This window comes from Mesocricetus auratus, unplaced genomic scaffold (genome assembly GCF_017639785.1).
Source record: "Mesocricetus auratus isolate SY011 unplaced genomic scaffold, BCM_Maur_2.0 Super-Scaffold_100676, whole genome shotgun sequence".
Classification (NCBI taxonomy): Eukaryota; Metazoa; Chordata; class Mammalia; order Rodentia; family Cricetidae; genus Mesocricetus; species Mesocricetus auratus.
The window spans coordinates 80,829,820-80,846,580 of NW_024429266.1; the positions used below are offsets into that span (position 1 = coordinate 80,829,820).

The 16,761-nt window shown below is 37.5% G+C and overlaps 1 pseudogene; it reads right to left on the reverse strand.

Annotated features, from left to right (window-relative positions):
• LOC121136500 overlaps nt 1-16,175 on the reverse strand; it is a 139,002-nt pseudogene extending 122,827 nt beyond the window's left edge.
• Nucleotides 16,176-16,761: the final 586 nt, after the last annotated feature.

Consider the following 16,761-nt stretch of genomic DNA (forward strand, 5'->3'; position numbering starts at 1 on the left):
TGACTTCTTTTCCTATTTGTATCCCCTTGATCTCCTTTTGTTGTCTTATTGCTCTAGCTAGAACTTCAAGTACAATATTGAAGAGATATGGAGAGAGTAGACAGCCCTGTCTTGTTCCTGATTTTAGAGGAATTGCTTTGAGTTTCTCTCCATTTAGTTTGATGTTAGCTGTTAGTTTACTGCATATTGCTTTTATTATGTTCAGATATGTTCCTTTTATCCCTGATCTCTCTAGGACCTTGAGATTTTCTTTGGTTGATGACTGTATATTCTCTAATGAGTCTTCAACAACTGAGATTCTGTCTTCTATTTCTTGTATTCTATTGGCGATACTTGCATCTATAGTTCCTGATCATTTACCCAGCTTTTATATTTCCAGTATCCCCTCGTTCTGTGTTTTCTTTATTATTTCTATTTTAGCTTTCAATCCTTCAAATATTTGAGTTATTTCCTTCATTTGTTTGGTTGCTTTTTCTTGGTACTCTTTAGCTTCTTTGAGAGAATTGTTTATTTCTTGAATTTTTCCCCATTTCATGGATTTTTTGTTTGTTTTTTTTTCTTCTATTTATTTAATGGATTTCCTCTTTGAGTGTCTCTATCATCTTCATAAAATAATTTTTACGGTCTGTCTCCTCTGCTTCGTCTATCTAGTGCTTTTCAGGTCTTGCTGGCATTGGTTCTCTAGATTCTGGTGGAGTCATGTTGGTATTTCTATTGCTGAGTGTACTCTTATTCTGTCATCTTCCCAACTCTTCTTCCTGTAGGTTCAAGTGGGGTCTTTCCATCTCCACTGGTCCCCTTCCTTCCTGAAGCTGAAGCTGGGGATGCTGACACTGAAGCTGAAGCTGAAGCTGAAGCTGGGGTCGCTGGAGGTTGGGGCCTGGAAGGGCTGATGTCTTTCCTGAAATTGAATTGGGATCACAGGAGGTTGGGGACAGGAAGGGCTGATGTCTTTCCTGTGTGGGCGGGTCTTCTGCATGCCAGGAGTGGCTCCACAGAGACCCAAGTTTACCGGAAGCTGTACATCTTAATTTAATATTCTGAGTATTTCTAGTTGTGCTTCTTTTGTACTATTATTTTGAAACATTTATTTTAAAACATATTTTGAGTAGGTTTTGAAGATTTGATACACACACACACTTGCACACTCACATGTATCACATATATGTATATGGATTTATTTTGTTACACAGAAATTTATCCGAGAAAATGCCTGCTGAAAACTCTAAGACTTCAGCTATTTTCACACAATGTCATGAACATTCTTTCCAATTCTGAAACACTGAGCTTTCTTTCTCATTAGATACAATTTTCTTAATGTGGATTAAATAAGGAGATAGTAGGTTTGAGATTTTGAGACATTCTAAAACATTCTAACCATTCTAAATCTAAATGTATTTGATTTCCAATCTTCTTCCTCAAGTGATGACCAGGAAATTACTGATTAAAAAATAGAATATCATTTCTTTCTATGATGCCACAGTTGCCCTGATAACCAAGGCACAAAAAGATATAAATAGAAAGAGAATTACAGGACAATCTTCCTTATGAACATTCATGCATAAATATGCAAAGCGAATCCATGAACATATAAAAATCATCTACTATGATCAAGTAGGCTTCAACTCAGTTATGCAGGCATTCTTCAAAATACAAAAATCTGCCAATGCAACATACCATACAAAAAAACTGAAAGAAAATAAAACATCTTATCTGAAGAGACTCTGGAAAAAAACAGGCTTTGATGAAATCTAGCACCCCTTCATGATAAAGGTCTTGGGGAAATAAGGGATACATGGAACATACTTAAACATAATAAAAGCAACATACAGAAAGCCAACAGCCAACATAAAACTAAATGTATTGAAACTCAAAGTTATTCTACTAATATCAGGAAAAAGACTCGGCTATGCACTCTCTCCATATCTCATCAACAAAATACTTGAAGTTCTAGCTGGACCATTAAGACACTAAAGGAGATTAAGTGAATACAAACTGGAAAGGAAAAAGTCATTTTCTCATAACTTGCAAATAACATGAGAGTATACATAAGTTACCCTAAAAATATCAACCAGAGAATTCCTACAGCTGATAAATGCCTTCAGTAAAATGAGAGAATACAAGAATAACTCATTCAAGGATAAGTTATTTCCCTTACAATACACTACAGGTCATATATGCTTAAGTTCTACAAATGCTTTATGATTTTCTTTAAAAAAGTTTATTATACTATCTATTGTACAACGACATAAAACAGAATCTATTTAATTTCTAAACACAATTAATTCTTTCTCTTTAGGAAATGGAAATGTGTTTTCCTAGATGACAGATAAGAAAATAAACACTCTTTAATGTGGTTTCATTACAATTATGACTTGTGTTTCAACTAGTTGTGCTGACTAACATTGTTCACTAAGACATATTATAGAAATAGTGATTTTAGTTTTTACTAAAATCAAAAGTTAAATCTAGATGGCATTAATTACAAATGTACATATCATTGTATTACAGCAACACTTAAATTTATCATTGAATAATCATATTTAATACTCAGGGTGAACTTTCAAAAATAGTAATTTAATAGTGATTTGTGCCATCTACTAATTAATTTGTAAGAAATCCATAAAGCAGGTAGGTATATTTTTTAAAAGAAAAATTATGTTGCTTTTCTCTAAGAACTAGTTTAGACATTGTATGTTTAAATTTTTTAATATAAGTTTCACTATTCAGACACATAAAAAAACAAAATTGTGGAAAGAAAAACAATTTTTGACCTCTATATTTTGCTTGTAATTTAAAGTTATATTGATTTTAAAGCACTCAGTTAAGTAACATGAAAATCAATTCATATGAAACACCTAATGGAAGTTCAATCAGGCTAGAAACCTAGCTGAGATTGGTAGGGTTTACATGTCAGTGTACCATGTAAATAAAGCTTTGTTCTTGTCAAATTCACTTTATCCATTTGCTCAAGACTCAAATCTTGATTCTTACATCCATCATTTCCTAGCTCTGGCAGTGGAAAAAGAATGTATCCTTTCTTATTTACATTTATAAAATGCAAACAAAGCTGTTGTATATATAAGACTTGTGCACATTAAGCAACAGCAAATCCACAAAGGAGTCTGATTTGTCTTTGTATGAATATAACTAAGAAGATATGTACACTTGCAAATAAGCTCAGTTTTGTATGTACATATTTATGTATAAAGCATGATAAAAATACTATTCTGATGAATAATTTTTGCATTGCTGGTTATGAAATGTATAAATTTTTCTCAGTTAAGCTTTGGTGATGTAAGGAGAATAAAGGTAAATCAAATGAGCGCAGCAACAAAGGAGTAAACGTTTCATACAAAATTTAACAGTTAGCGAAATACATAAGAATTTGAAAAATAAAGGGTGCAATACAAGCAAACATTTGGCTGTATGTTGTCTATAATCCAAAAGAAGGAATATGAAGTTGGACATTGGTGATACTAAATGACATCCAAATATTAGTAAGGAAATTGAAAAGTCGCTAAGGACCTGAATTCTTTCTAGCATTCATATCTTGCCTCCTGCACAGAAGCTAGGCTGCCTAGGCTCAAAATTGTTGTACTTCCATGTTAGAAAATAGAGTAAAGAATTGATTATAGCTTTACAATGCTAATTCCTTAAGTGTTCATTTAAATATCTGTATGATCACATTATTATCGTGGTTTTTCTTTTTTCAAGAGTAAGGAATATGAATGAATAAACAAAATATATGATGGTAATTTCCAAGTGATGGGACGTTATGAGAATAAGACATGATTTAATATATAGAAGTACAAGATTTAAAGCACTTAGGAATAAGTAATAAAGCAATTGAAAGATGCTTTATGGAAACATGAAGGAAAAACAGTAAATTCATTGGAAAATTATCTATTTCTGACATGAAGATTTGCGTAATTGGAAAAGCAATTAATGGCAACCAAATAGTATGAGAAACAGTTTGCATCATTTATGAATTCATTTGTTCATCTCTTTGAACCTTCCAGGTCATTGAGCTCCAAGTAGAGAGGATGACACAGTTCAGTCTTTTGGAGACAAGACTTGTAGGTGTGAGTACCCTCACTGGAAGTACTTCAGGTAGTAATTCCACAGGAGACTCTTGCCCTCAGTGAGAGTAAGTGGCTAAGCTGATGGCATGGACAATGTTATTACATAAGGTTGACAATAATCAAAATGTAAGTTGAAATGAGATTTTCATAATTTTTCTTGCATGGAAAGGAGTACATATTTCACTTGCTGTTTCTCAACAGATCAAATATTTGTACATGTCTTTGGTTGATGAAATTTGAATAAGAGTGCATCTTTACAGTAAGCATATCAACTAAAACCTAGGATTTGGATATTTTATTTATCAGGGACAGAAAATATGAGTAGATAGGAAGTGATAAAAGCACTGAGATAGTGACTGAAAGGCTTGCATTCTCCATAAATTCACCATGAAACATTCTTTTCAGTATTGTAGTTTAGTTGTGATAAATTTTCAGATAATTGTGACATTTTGTTTAGATATTCTACTTCCAAGTATTGAGATTGTACAATATTTTCGCTGTATAAAAGAAATAAGCATAGAAAGTGATGGTAGTGGTAGAATGAATATGATTATTATACGAAAATTGTAATGATACTACAAATGTATATAGTATGAAAATGTCACAATGAAGCCTATTTCATATGAAGTAAGAGTGAGCAAAAATCACATATTGATGAATCAAAATTCTACAAGTCTCTTGACTTTCCTGAAATCCAGTAGATGTGGCTGAGATCATTATATATTTACTGTCATCAAGTGGAGATTAAAAACTTGGAGTCATTGTCAACAAATGTTGATCTGGGTTAATTTTTAGCCTCAATTTCTACACAGCAAAATGTATGTCATGGGGGTATTTTCTATCACTATATTAACTATAGATTTCTCCATGGAGATGGAAATAGCATCACCTTCACTAAATTTGTTTCCAAATCCCATGAGCTAATAAGTGGCAAAAGCTTACCTGAATACAAATAAGTGTACTGATCAACTTTAAAAATTATATTATTTTAATTAACCTATGTACTTCTTTCAGCAGTGATTACATCTCTGTAAGTGAAGTCTATCATGTGTAATATCTTTTAAACTTCTGCTCTTTGAGGAACCACCAATGATAAACATAGAATCTTAGAAATTATTTGAAGTCATCATATAGCAAATTAAAAATTTAGTCCAATGCTGCAGTGGTTCCTGGAGGTTTATTATGAGAAGATAAATTAATCACTAGTTTCCATCAGGGTCATATGCTGGTGGGAGATATCCTCAGGTCATTCAGTAATGCTAATGTGATGTCTGGTATGTGAACACAGCTGGAGTGTTCTCAAGTGGGTGAAAATCTTCATGTTTACTTCAGAATTTTATGTCTGGCACAAAACCTTATAGTCAGTTAGAAAACAGCAAGTCTAGGAGGGAGTTACATTCAAGAGAAAATAAAATACTACCATCCTTTATTTAAATAATTTTAAATGAGTCTTTTCAATGTTTTCTACAAAACAATAGCAGTATCTGTCTCTCATCCATATCTGTCAACCAGTGTACCCACAATATATTCAGAGAAAAATATTCTCTGCAACAAGGTAATTTTCTATGCATGTATTATTTCAGTGATAATTCATGATGTTTTAAGGCATTTTCATTCATGCAAAAGGAAGATACTTCATCAGAAAAACTTTGGGCTTTAAGAGTTTAAAGAACTGACTCCCAATTATTTTTATTATAAAAATCCTAGTCAATATGCCAAAATGTCCTATACCTGCTCTATAGAAAGAAGAATGGATACAAATGACACTCAGAAAAGGAAAAGAATGTATTTTATCTGGTAAACATTAGTGGATTAGGTAAGAGGCCAGGCAATAATGGTTCATACCTTTAATCCCAGCACTCAGGAGGCAGACACAGGCAGATCTCTGTGAGTTCGAGACCAGCCTGGTCTAGAAGAGCTATTTCCAGGACAGCCTCCAAAGCCACAGAAAAACCCTGTCTCCAAAAACAAAACAAAACAAAACAAGACAGAAAACAATAAAATTTTTAAAAAGAAGATGAGGTAGACAATTGGGGTGAAGCTTAGTGCTAGGTCCTCAGTTCCACTCATTTCCCAAAGGATGCAAGTAAAGGGAAAGCTAATATTTGTCTTTCATTCATCTATACAAGTGAAACAACAAAGTGAATCCAAATAGAAAATATGTATTTTTAAAATTCAGCGTAAAATAGACATGATACTAATAACTTTTCTCATGCATGTAAGCATATCATTTTTGTTCAGGAATATTCAGCAAGCTTAGTCTGTGCAAAATATAAGAAAAGGACAAAATTTCTAAATGCTTTGAAATGGAAAATTTTCAAATTATTTAAACTTAGATACTTTAAATACTGAGTGCCATGAACTTACAATACTTTTGAGTAACACTTTTAAAATGGAATATTTCCAAAGCAAGTGCATTAACCTGAAAAATGTCATCTCTAGAAGAAAATTGGCATCTGCTCCACTGGAAATCACCTGGCTAGAATTGATAAATAACAAATCTCTATCACTGAGAGATATGAAGTGAAACACTTTAGAGAAAAAATCTCTGAAATTTTTCTTTGATCATGAACATAAAATTAAAATTGATCTCCAGTAATACAATTTATAACAAGGTAGCAAACATACAAAATTCAGTATGATTCATTGTTTTTTTCCTGCCATTTAACATAGTAGTATGTAAGTACTGAATACTTTCTTTATATATGAAATTATATGAACTTACTCTGCAAACCCAAGCATATGGATATATAGTTATATAAATATACATGCAGCATGCCTAAATATGTGCTACACATAGATAAAAGTATGTAGGCAGAGTTAGGGGGGAGAGAGAGACAGAGATAGACACAGAGACAGAGGCAGGCATACAGACAAACAGAAACATAGACAGACAGCTAGTACAGCAGCCAGAGAAGCAGAAATGAGAAACATAATTTAGGATTTTAGTGACAAAGGTCAACTGTGACTCTTGTGGGTGAGTTCTTTACAATGTTCTTGGGAAAATGTATAATATTCAACAGGATGATATCAAGAAATAAATTAGTGAATATCAAAGCAATCATACAGTCAGACAAAGAACTACTGAGACTAGACACATAAATTTAAAGACATGTCTCAGTTTTGATAGAGGAATATCACCATGGTCATTATATGGAAAACTCTCAAACAATTAGGATTTCAAGAAAAGGAAATCATTTCAAAGAATATTATTTAAGTTTCATAGTGTAATCCATTTTAATTAAAGAAGAAAATGTAATATTCATTGAAAAATGAAAATTGTAGAAGGTAATTCTGTGAAATTGGAAGAAAGAGCAATCAATGGGTAATATAATATGTAGGAGGTAGAGTTTATTTTAGTAGCATTTTGTAGTACTAGTGTAACATTAACAGCATCATTTGCATTATCTTTATAGGCTTATTTCATGGAAGGATGCAATTTAAATTTAAATGTGTATTTATTTTAAGGTTAGGATAATGCCTGCATATACCTGCATGCCTGCTTGGGCACATACATGCTATGCTTGTATAGATGTACAGGGTGGTCTATTATGTAAGCACACTACCCAAGTTAGTTCAAATAAATAACTCATATCTCACCTAACTGAAAACCTTCAAATAGACACTAATAATTTAAAAGACTGATAAATGACAGAAAACTGTGATAACATATTCTAAAATGTTTGGAGTACCATTGAAAAGATCATAAGTAAGGAGTAACACACAATAGCACAGCTAGGATCATAAAACACTGATGAAATTATTTTTAATATTAGAGGTTTCAAGTTATGCCAGGTCTTAGTAATGCAACAAGAAAGTGGCAAGCATTGAACTCAAATGAAATTTTTTGGGGAAAGGGGCCATTAGGGCAGTAAAATCTTGTTTTAAAAATTACTAGACATGATGGAAGAGACCACTGTGAAGGGGTAATCCTTGCTTTGGAATGTAGAATTATTTAATATTTACAGGAGAAGATACAGAATAAAGATAATATGGATAATACACACATGTATACACACACAAACATACACACACATATATATATATTTGTATTTATAATATTGGACTTCTTTTCATACTTCACTATTTCTCAGATTTCTTTGGAAAAAATGGAGACACAGGAAATCTAAGGAAGTCCTTAGTTTCTCTGCATTGAATGAATTCATAGATAGGAGTATGAATATAAAAGTTAAATCATGGCTGAAATTATTTATGTCCAGATCATATTTCTTGTATGATATTAGTTGATTACCCATGTACTGCTCTCAGGGATCAAGGTTAATGGATGATTTTCCTTTACTTAATGAAATCTGGAGATTCTATGCCACTCTCCCATGAATTGAAAATTAACACAGATGAAGTATGCTCAAAGACAGTGTTCTACTATATCAATAACACCATATGCAAAGAAGCTGAAAATATATGAAAATGATAAGTATAATTTTCAGCAAAATAAGAGGGTATGATCACCAAGCTTTTATTCTTAGCACTCTTCCTATTTAGTCAGACACTTACAGACTTTTAAGAAACACATGGTGATTTCACAGTACACATACATTCTGGAGAAAACAGACTGGCATTGGTTGACATAGTTTCTAAAAGTTTTATGGGTGGGTGATAAAAATCATGTTCTAACAAACCAGAAACATGGTAAATACATAAAGTCTTCACAAATATACCCACATCGGTATTTTGAGTTCATGAATCCTGAGTAATTGTGTATTTTACCTCGTATCAATTGGTTTAATGGGAGAATTTTTATCATCCCTTTACCCCTTTATAGAAAATACAAAATAAAAAAGATTTATATGATAAATTTGTATATTTATGAGCCTAGTGTAAATGATCAAGTTAAGATGAGGACAACCATGACAAATATTTCAAATAATCTTTGCAGAAGCACTTGATAAATTGAAAAATCTGAAAACATAACTCCATATTTCAAGTTTCTGTATGTATAATTTTATTAAAATACATATTTATTGAAATGAAAAGCAATCACATTTTATATACAAATAATAATTCACTCTCCCTACTATCCTCCCATGACCCTCCAAAAATACCCATCCCAGCTCCATTCACTCCCCAGGAATGGTGAGGCATTTCTTGGTTGATCAACAATGTCTGACACATCATTTGGGGCAAGATTAAGGCCCTCCACCATGTATCTAGGCTGAAAGACTATATCTCCATAGGGAATGGGCTCTCAAAGCCCATCCCTGCACTAGGGATAAATGCATGTTCCACTGTCAGAGGCCCCATAGACTGCCCAGGCCCACCAAGTGACACCCATAGGGGGCCTGGATTGAACCTATACAAGTTCCTCAGCTGTCTGAACGTCCGTGAGCTTCCACTTTCACAGTTAAGCTGTTTCTGTGGGCTTCTGCAGCATGGTGTTGACCCTTTTGTTCATCACTCTCCCTCTCTGCAACTGGATTCCAGGAATTCAACTCAGTGCTTAGCTGTGGGTGTCTGCTTCTGCTCCCAACAGATACTAGATAAAGGATTTATGATGGTGTTTAAGATACTTATCAGTTTCATTATAAGGGAAGGGCATTTAAGGTAGCCTCTCTGTCATTGCTTAGTTTCTTACTTGAGGTCATCCTTGTTCCCTAGTGTAAGATTGCTGCTGAACCATACATTGTCTCCCTCTATTATGGTGTCTCTTTTCTTGCTTTCCTCTATTCTTCTCCCAACTTGGTCTTGCTGATCCCTCACGCTCTCCTCTCACCTTCAACTCTCCTGTTAGTCCAAATTCCCTCAACACTCCCCCTTGTTTCCCAGCTTCTCTGGGATTGTAGATTGTAAGCTTGTTATCCTTTGCTGTATGCCTAATATCCACTTATGAGTGAGTATATACCTTATTTGTCTTTCTGTGTCTAGGTTACCTCACTCAGGATGGTTTCTCCCAGTTCCTTTCATTTGTCTGTCAATTTCAAGATTTCATTGTTTTGTTTGTTGTTTTGTTTGATTTTTCCCCACTGAGTATTACTCCAAGGTGTAATTGTACCACATTGTCTTTATCCATTCTTTGGTTGAAGGACATCTAGGTTGCTTCCAGGTGCTGCACCCACTGCACAGCTGGTGTCCGAGAATGTGCAGAGGTTGTCAGGAATGATGGCACAGAGACCAGTCGATGGTGCAAAGTAAGCTTCAAGAAGGCTTTCAGAAGGCTCCCTCAAGAAGGTTCCACTTTATTCTTACCCTGGCTGGTTATTATATGCCCTGACACCAGAGGTGGTGGTGGGGGTCAGGAAGAGGTGGTTAGTCATTGGAAAAGGTCAAGGTCAGGGTATTCCCATGGGTGAGCCCTTATCAGGAACTTATTGCTCCAGTAAGTATTTCTTATGGGCACTGTATTGTTTTTAGTAAACATGTTTTTAGTAAACATTGTCTTACAGCTGCCTGCTTCCAGGCTGATGGGGAAGTGGGCCTCCAGACAAAGTCTGTTGTTCCCACAAGTCCCTCTTTTTTATTTTCTAATTAGGCATTCCTGTCTTAGGTCAAGTAGGGCCAACCTCCCTTACCTATCTCTGGGGGACCTGATGACCCCTGTCTTAGGTGGGAGGTCTCTTTCCCACAGGTTGCCCATCATCTGAGAACCTCATCCTTGAATCATCTGTAACCAGACTTCATGGCTACCGGGATTGCCATGGGCTAAGCTGAGCAATACTTGGTGATGGATCTGTTGCCTATGGAACAAGGCACGTTTGAACTTGACATAAAGCCAGAATGCCTACCGCCACTGTCACCACTCCCAGGACCCCCATTGCACATAGTGCCTCCCCATTGCCATATCCATTCCCCTATCTGGGCCATAGCATTTTAACAGCCTTCCTCTGTTACAAGGGTAACCTGCATGTAATTTACAGTTTTAATTTGAAGTTCAAAACAGTGATAAAGTTTACAATCATTCCAAGATCCACTCAGGAAAGCATTTAGAATGCGCACTTGCACAGATACATTAGGTACACTCATTAATGTTACACATATAGCATGAAAAAAATATGAACTGTAGGCTTATTGCGCTATTCACAGAGCACCAATTTGTTTCTGTAGTGATGTACTTTGTTGATTTAATATCAGAAGCCCCAATTGAATATGTGAATTGAGCACATTCTGGGTGGACAGCACTTTGCTAACTCTACCAGCAAGGCTGTTAACAGTCTCTCCTTTGGCAGAAATTGGGCAACGTCACTTCTGGCCACAGCAGCCACCATTGCCGATATGGCTATGGCTGCGACAACAGTGGCCGTGGCATCAAAGTCTCTTTTTTTTGCCGCATTAGGACAAGTTGCATTTCTCCAGAAAAACACTCTGGCATAGGTACAATTCCAGAAACAGGAACCACCAAGGTTGATATTACAAGTGGCTGTGTCCTGTTCAAATACTGAAAAGGGTCTTTTGCCACTCATCACAGTCCATACCAGTGTCCAGTTGTTTTAAATGGGTCTTTTTCCCCAAAGGGAAAGACTGACAAAATTAATTCTGTTGTTTCAAGGTGTGTCAAGGGCACACTATTAATCTTCCAGTTCTCTGTTGGCTTCGAGGATGAAAACTCACTGGTTTGGGAGGTTGATGCAGCACACCTGTTGACAAACTGGAAATCTCGAACCAACTGTTTTCTTTCTTTCTCCGGCTATAGATTCGATGACATCAAGGGTCAGGAACACTGATTTAGGAGATCTCACTCAAACTGGCTTAGGCAGGTTCCCACAATCTCAGGTCCAGTTTTTCTCTGCTCCATGCATTTCACCAAATGTTCTGACAGCTGCCGAACTTTATTCTTTTCTGGCAAGAAAAACCAAACATGCCCTTGACCCAACATTAGGGTCTTCTCCATTGTCTAGTGCATGGTTGTCTCCATTTGACCTGAGCAAACATCATTCAGTTTCCATCATGCCAGAGTATGTCTGCAGCAGATTTCTCACTGGCATGCACATTTTAAAAATTTTTAAATGAGTAGTGTATTATTTAATGAATCATATGGGGACTGGGGACATTATTCCCTCCTTTTTATTTTCTAAAATTTTGTTTGAACTGTTTTCTGACATCTGTTGATGCTGGACTATAACAGTAGAAAGATTTGTCTACCCTCATTAGTTAACTATCTAGGTGAATTGGGATCACTATCTAAATTACTAGTAGATGCCCTTTAAAAAGGACATAACCATTAAGTATGTGCCAAAAACTTCTGAAAAGTCACTCAAAGATTGTAAACTATAATATGTACCAAATAACTTTTGAAAATTATTTGAAGTGTTTAAGAACTATTTCTAATCCAATCTGCTATTTACTAACTGTTACCAATTTTCAATTCACCCATTTTCAATCCGTCCTCCAACCAAGGATGATCCCTAAGGCAAAAGACTTAAGATTTACTCAATCTACCCTCCAACTGAGGGCAATCTCTTTGGTTCCCCTTTCTTTCCTGAACTTTGTGTGGGTTCGACATGCCTGACACACTGTTCAGGGACCAAAATGGGCTTCTTACTTCCTGGAGGGTAAACGCAGCCCCTTGGACCCTAGATAATAGTGGAATGGGTGTCTTCCATTTTCCTGTAATCAAGTCCTTCCATCTGACCCATCCCAAAGACTGGGAGGGTTTCTTCAAATGTCTCTCCATAGCAGACAAAGTATTACTGTCTATGGTCAAAAAATTTTAAATGTAAAGTATGGTGGATAACTGAATATTGGGGGGGAGGTAACATACTCCCCCTTCTTTTCTTAAAATATTGTTTGAGAGTGGCATGGGTGCACTCCACAATGGCCTGTCCCATGGAGTTGTGAGGAATACCAAAAGAATGGACAATATGGTGTTCCCTGCAAAAGGCAGCAAAGCAATTGCTGGCATAGGCAGGGCCAGTGTCCGTTTTTAGGCATTGGGAATGCCCATGTAGGCAAAGGCCTACAGGCAATGAGAAATAACACCTTTAATCTTCTCTCCTGAGTGGAGAGAGGCAAAAATCAGTTTAGAAAACGTATGCATGAACTTTAATTCCCCTACCTGTGGCAGGTGAGTGACATCCATTTGCCAGAAATTGTTGGCCTGAGGCCCCAGGGATTTAACCCCTCATTGGGAGGATTGTGATAAGGGGCACAATCAGGGCACTGAGAGGTAATATGCATAGCCATTCATAGGGGGCACCCAGGGTGAAATTTAATGAAGCAGGCATGGAGCTGGTGGGCAAGCTGCTACTGACTGAATAAGACCCTAGGGCAGATCAAGGAGTCAGCAAATTGATTGCCCTGGGCAAAGGGTCCTGGAAGGTTAGTATATGCATGAACAAATCCCACATAAGCAGGGTAGATGTGCTGCCAAACAAGATGTTGGAGCTGAACTAATAAAGAATGAACATGAGAGGTTGGAAGAATATATGAAGTTTCTAAAGGTTGGCAACATAAACACTATTAGTATATAAATTAATGGGCTCCTCATCAAACATTTCGAAGGCCATCCACCAGGCAAACAACTCGGTAGATTGTACTGACATCTGCCCTATGGGTAGAAAAAAAATCCTTCCACTGCCTGCAGCAGGGGTCATTGACCCATGCAAGTTGGTTTTGGGACCCTGGGGAGGGGACCTATTCCAGTTTCTCTGATTATTATTAGCAGGAAGGAAATTGCCCTCCATGTCAGTTTCAGAGTGGCAGTCATTGGCCCAGTGATATCCCCTTGAGCATTGGGGGCATAAACCAGGTCTCTCCATGGAAGTGTCCCTCCCTACTGCAGCCAAAACGTGTTTTTCTCCCTCGCTGATAAGGTCTTACTTTCCCCACATGGGGTCAAATAGCAGTAGCTAACACTTGGCCCTAGATGAAGTTACCATCAATGTCCCTACAGACCCGGATTAGTCATTTAGACTTTTGTTGCTATAGAGGTGAAGGGTTTCCTTACAGTACTTATTTGCATTATCAAAAGCCATCTGCTTGATGACTGGTATCACAGGACCAATGACCCCAAATATTCTTCCTGCTACCTGACTGAGGCAGTCTACGAAGTCTTGAAAAGATTCAGAAGTTCCTTGAAGGACTTTGGACAGGTGATCCCCTCCTTCCTTGGAAGGCAATGCTTTCCAAGCACCTTGGGCCACTGCTGCCCCTTGGGCATATACTGCCATGTCATATTGCATTTGTTGTTGAATGGTGGCATATTGACTGCTCCCAGTAAGCATCTCCACATTTCTCTAGGGCTGTCTGGCTTGTGCATTTCTTTGAGATGTCTGGCTGCATCTTTCCTGAAACTCACCTCTCCAAATCAGATATTCTCCCTCAGAGAGAGCTGCTTGGCAAAACTGCTGGCAATCACTAGGTGTCAAGTTAAGAGACACAAAAGATTCTATTAAGGAAAGTGTAAAGGGAGCCTGTGCTCCATGATTTAGAGTTGCCTCTTTAAGTTGTTTTATGTCTTTGAAACTTAAAGGGTCATGATGCCGAATGACCCACCTGGGATTGTTTGTGTCTAGATCCTCCATCACCAAGGCTACCACCAGGAAGCACTGGACCCCTCCTCTGGGTCTTCCCTCAAGACCCAAAAGGATTAGGTCATATTATAGGATGAATCCCCTTTTTCAGAGTATGGAGGAGGGTTTCTCTCCCTGTCCTGTCTTTTCCTAATTTGAGTCTTTTTTAGTGCTTAATTTTTTCTTTTATTATTTTAATTTTAGATAGCTTGCTTCACATGTCAATCCCAGTTCTCTCTCCCTCCCCTCCTCTCTTTCCACACCCCCACCATCCCCCTCCCCTAGCCTCCCACCCTATCACCACTCCCTCCCACATAGGGGATATCTATAGTCTGTCATTTCACTCAGGGCAGGATCCAGGCACTCCCCTAAGAGTCCAGGCTGAGAGAGCATCCCTCTTTGTGTTATGAACACACAAAGTCCATTTGTATGCCAGGGATAAACACTGATCCACTGTCCAGGTGCTTTTTTAAGGGCTGTGACTTCAGCAAGTAACCATTCCTTCTCAGACTCTGATGAGACAGAGTCCGAGTTACTTTCATTTTCTAGGTCTGACAGAGAAGAATATAATGGATTCTGACCAGCATACTTCTTTGTGGTTCATGCCCCGAGATCTCTACCCATTTTTGTTGTTGTTGTTGCTAAGAGACTTCTCCTCATCCTCACTAACAATGGAACCTCTAGCTTTGGGGAGGGTCTCTTCAGATGATTCATCCTCACTCCCTGTTTCTGAACTGAGGGAGGCTTGAGCCTCAGTGTCTTGTAAGTCTGAAAAAGCCTCTTCATCTGTTCCAATTTGCGCTTAAGTTCTGTCTGCTGTTCCACTTTTTTCTGAGCTTGACCAACATAAATCTGTTTTCCATTGCACTCCTTTACATTCATCTCATCCACAGCTTTCTGTGCATCTTCATGCTTCTCAAACCTTACAAATCCAAATCCTTTGGATTTTCCACTTTCATCGCTCATTACATTCACACTTAAGGCAGGCACAAACTTGCTGAAGAGATCTTTAAGGCACGCATCATCCATGGCTTCTCCAAAATTCTTGATGTAAACATTGGTGAACTCCTTTGCCCTGGCTCCAAGTTCTGCTTCCCATTCCTTGTGAGACATAAATCATCCAACAAACACTTTTTGGTCATTTAGAAGCATCCCATTCATCTTTTCAATGGCTGTTATGCAGCTTCCTGTGTTTCTAAGTGGACAAACCCATAGCCTTTGGAGCCATTTTCATCACAAACCACCTTACAAGAGAGAATGTTTCCAAATGAAGAGATCATATCATACAGTGCTTTATTGTCGATGTATTTGTCCAAATTTTTAAAGAATATGTTGCCTACTCCACTTTTGGAAATTTGATGGATCATGCTGAGACCACATGATGCAAACTGGCTTGCCCTTTATAACATCAAATTCATGGTGTCCAAAGCATGCTCTGCCTCCCCTGGCTACTGGAAGTTCACATACACGTAGCCCAGAAAGCGGTGGGTGATCATGTCCCTGCAGACCCGGATGGAGAGGATCCTACAGGGCTGAACTTCTCAAAGACCACCGACTCTGTTACTTTGGGGTGTAGGTCCTCCACGTACAGGGAGGCCATGGGGTAGCTGGGGGCACAGGGGTTCATCTCAGCACAGCAGCCCGCGGGGCCACAGGCCGGGACCTTTCCTGGCTGATGGGGAAGGGGAAGTGGGCCACCAGCCAAGGTCTGTTGTCCCGACATCCAGCTTCTGGTTATTACAAATAATTCTGTTATGAACATAGCTGAACAGATGTCCTTGTGGTTAGAATGTCCATCATTTAGGTATATGCCTAAGAGTGGAATTGCTGGTTCTTGATGTCAACTGATGCCCATTTTTCTGTAAAACCACCATAATTCTTTTGAAAATGAATGTACAAGTTTGTGTTCCCACCGGTAAAGGAAGAGTGTTCCCCTTTTACCACTTGCTCTCCAGCATAAATTGCCATTCTGACAGGTGTAAGAGTTGTTTTTATTTGCATTTCTCTAATAGCTAAGGATGTTGTAGAATTTCTTAAATGTCTTTCAGCCATGATTTCATTCCTTTATTGATACTTCTCTATTTAGTTCTGCACCCCACTTTTTGATTGGATTATTTGGTGTTTTGGTGACTAGCTTCTTGTGTTCACTGTTTATTTTGGAACTTAACCCTCTGTGAGATATGAGGTTGGTAAGAATTTCTCTCATTTTGTAC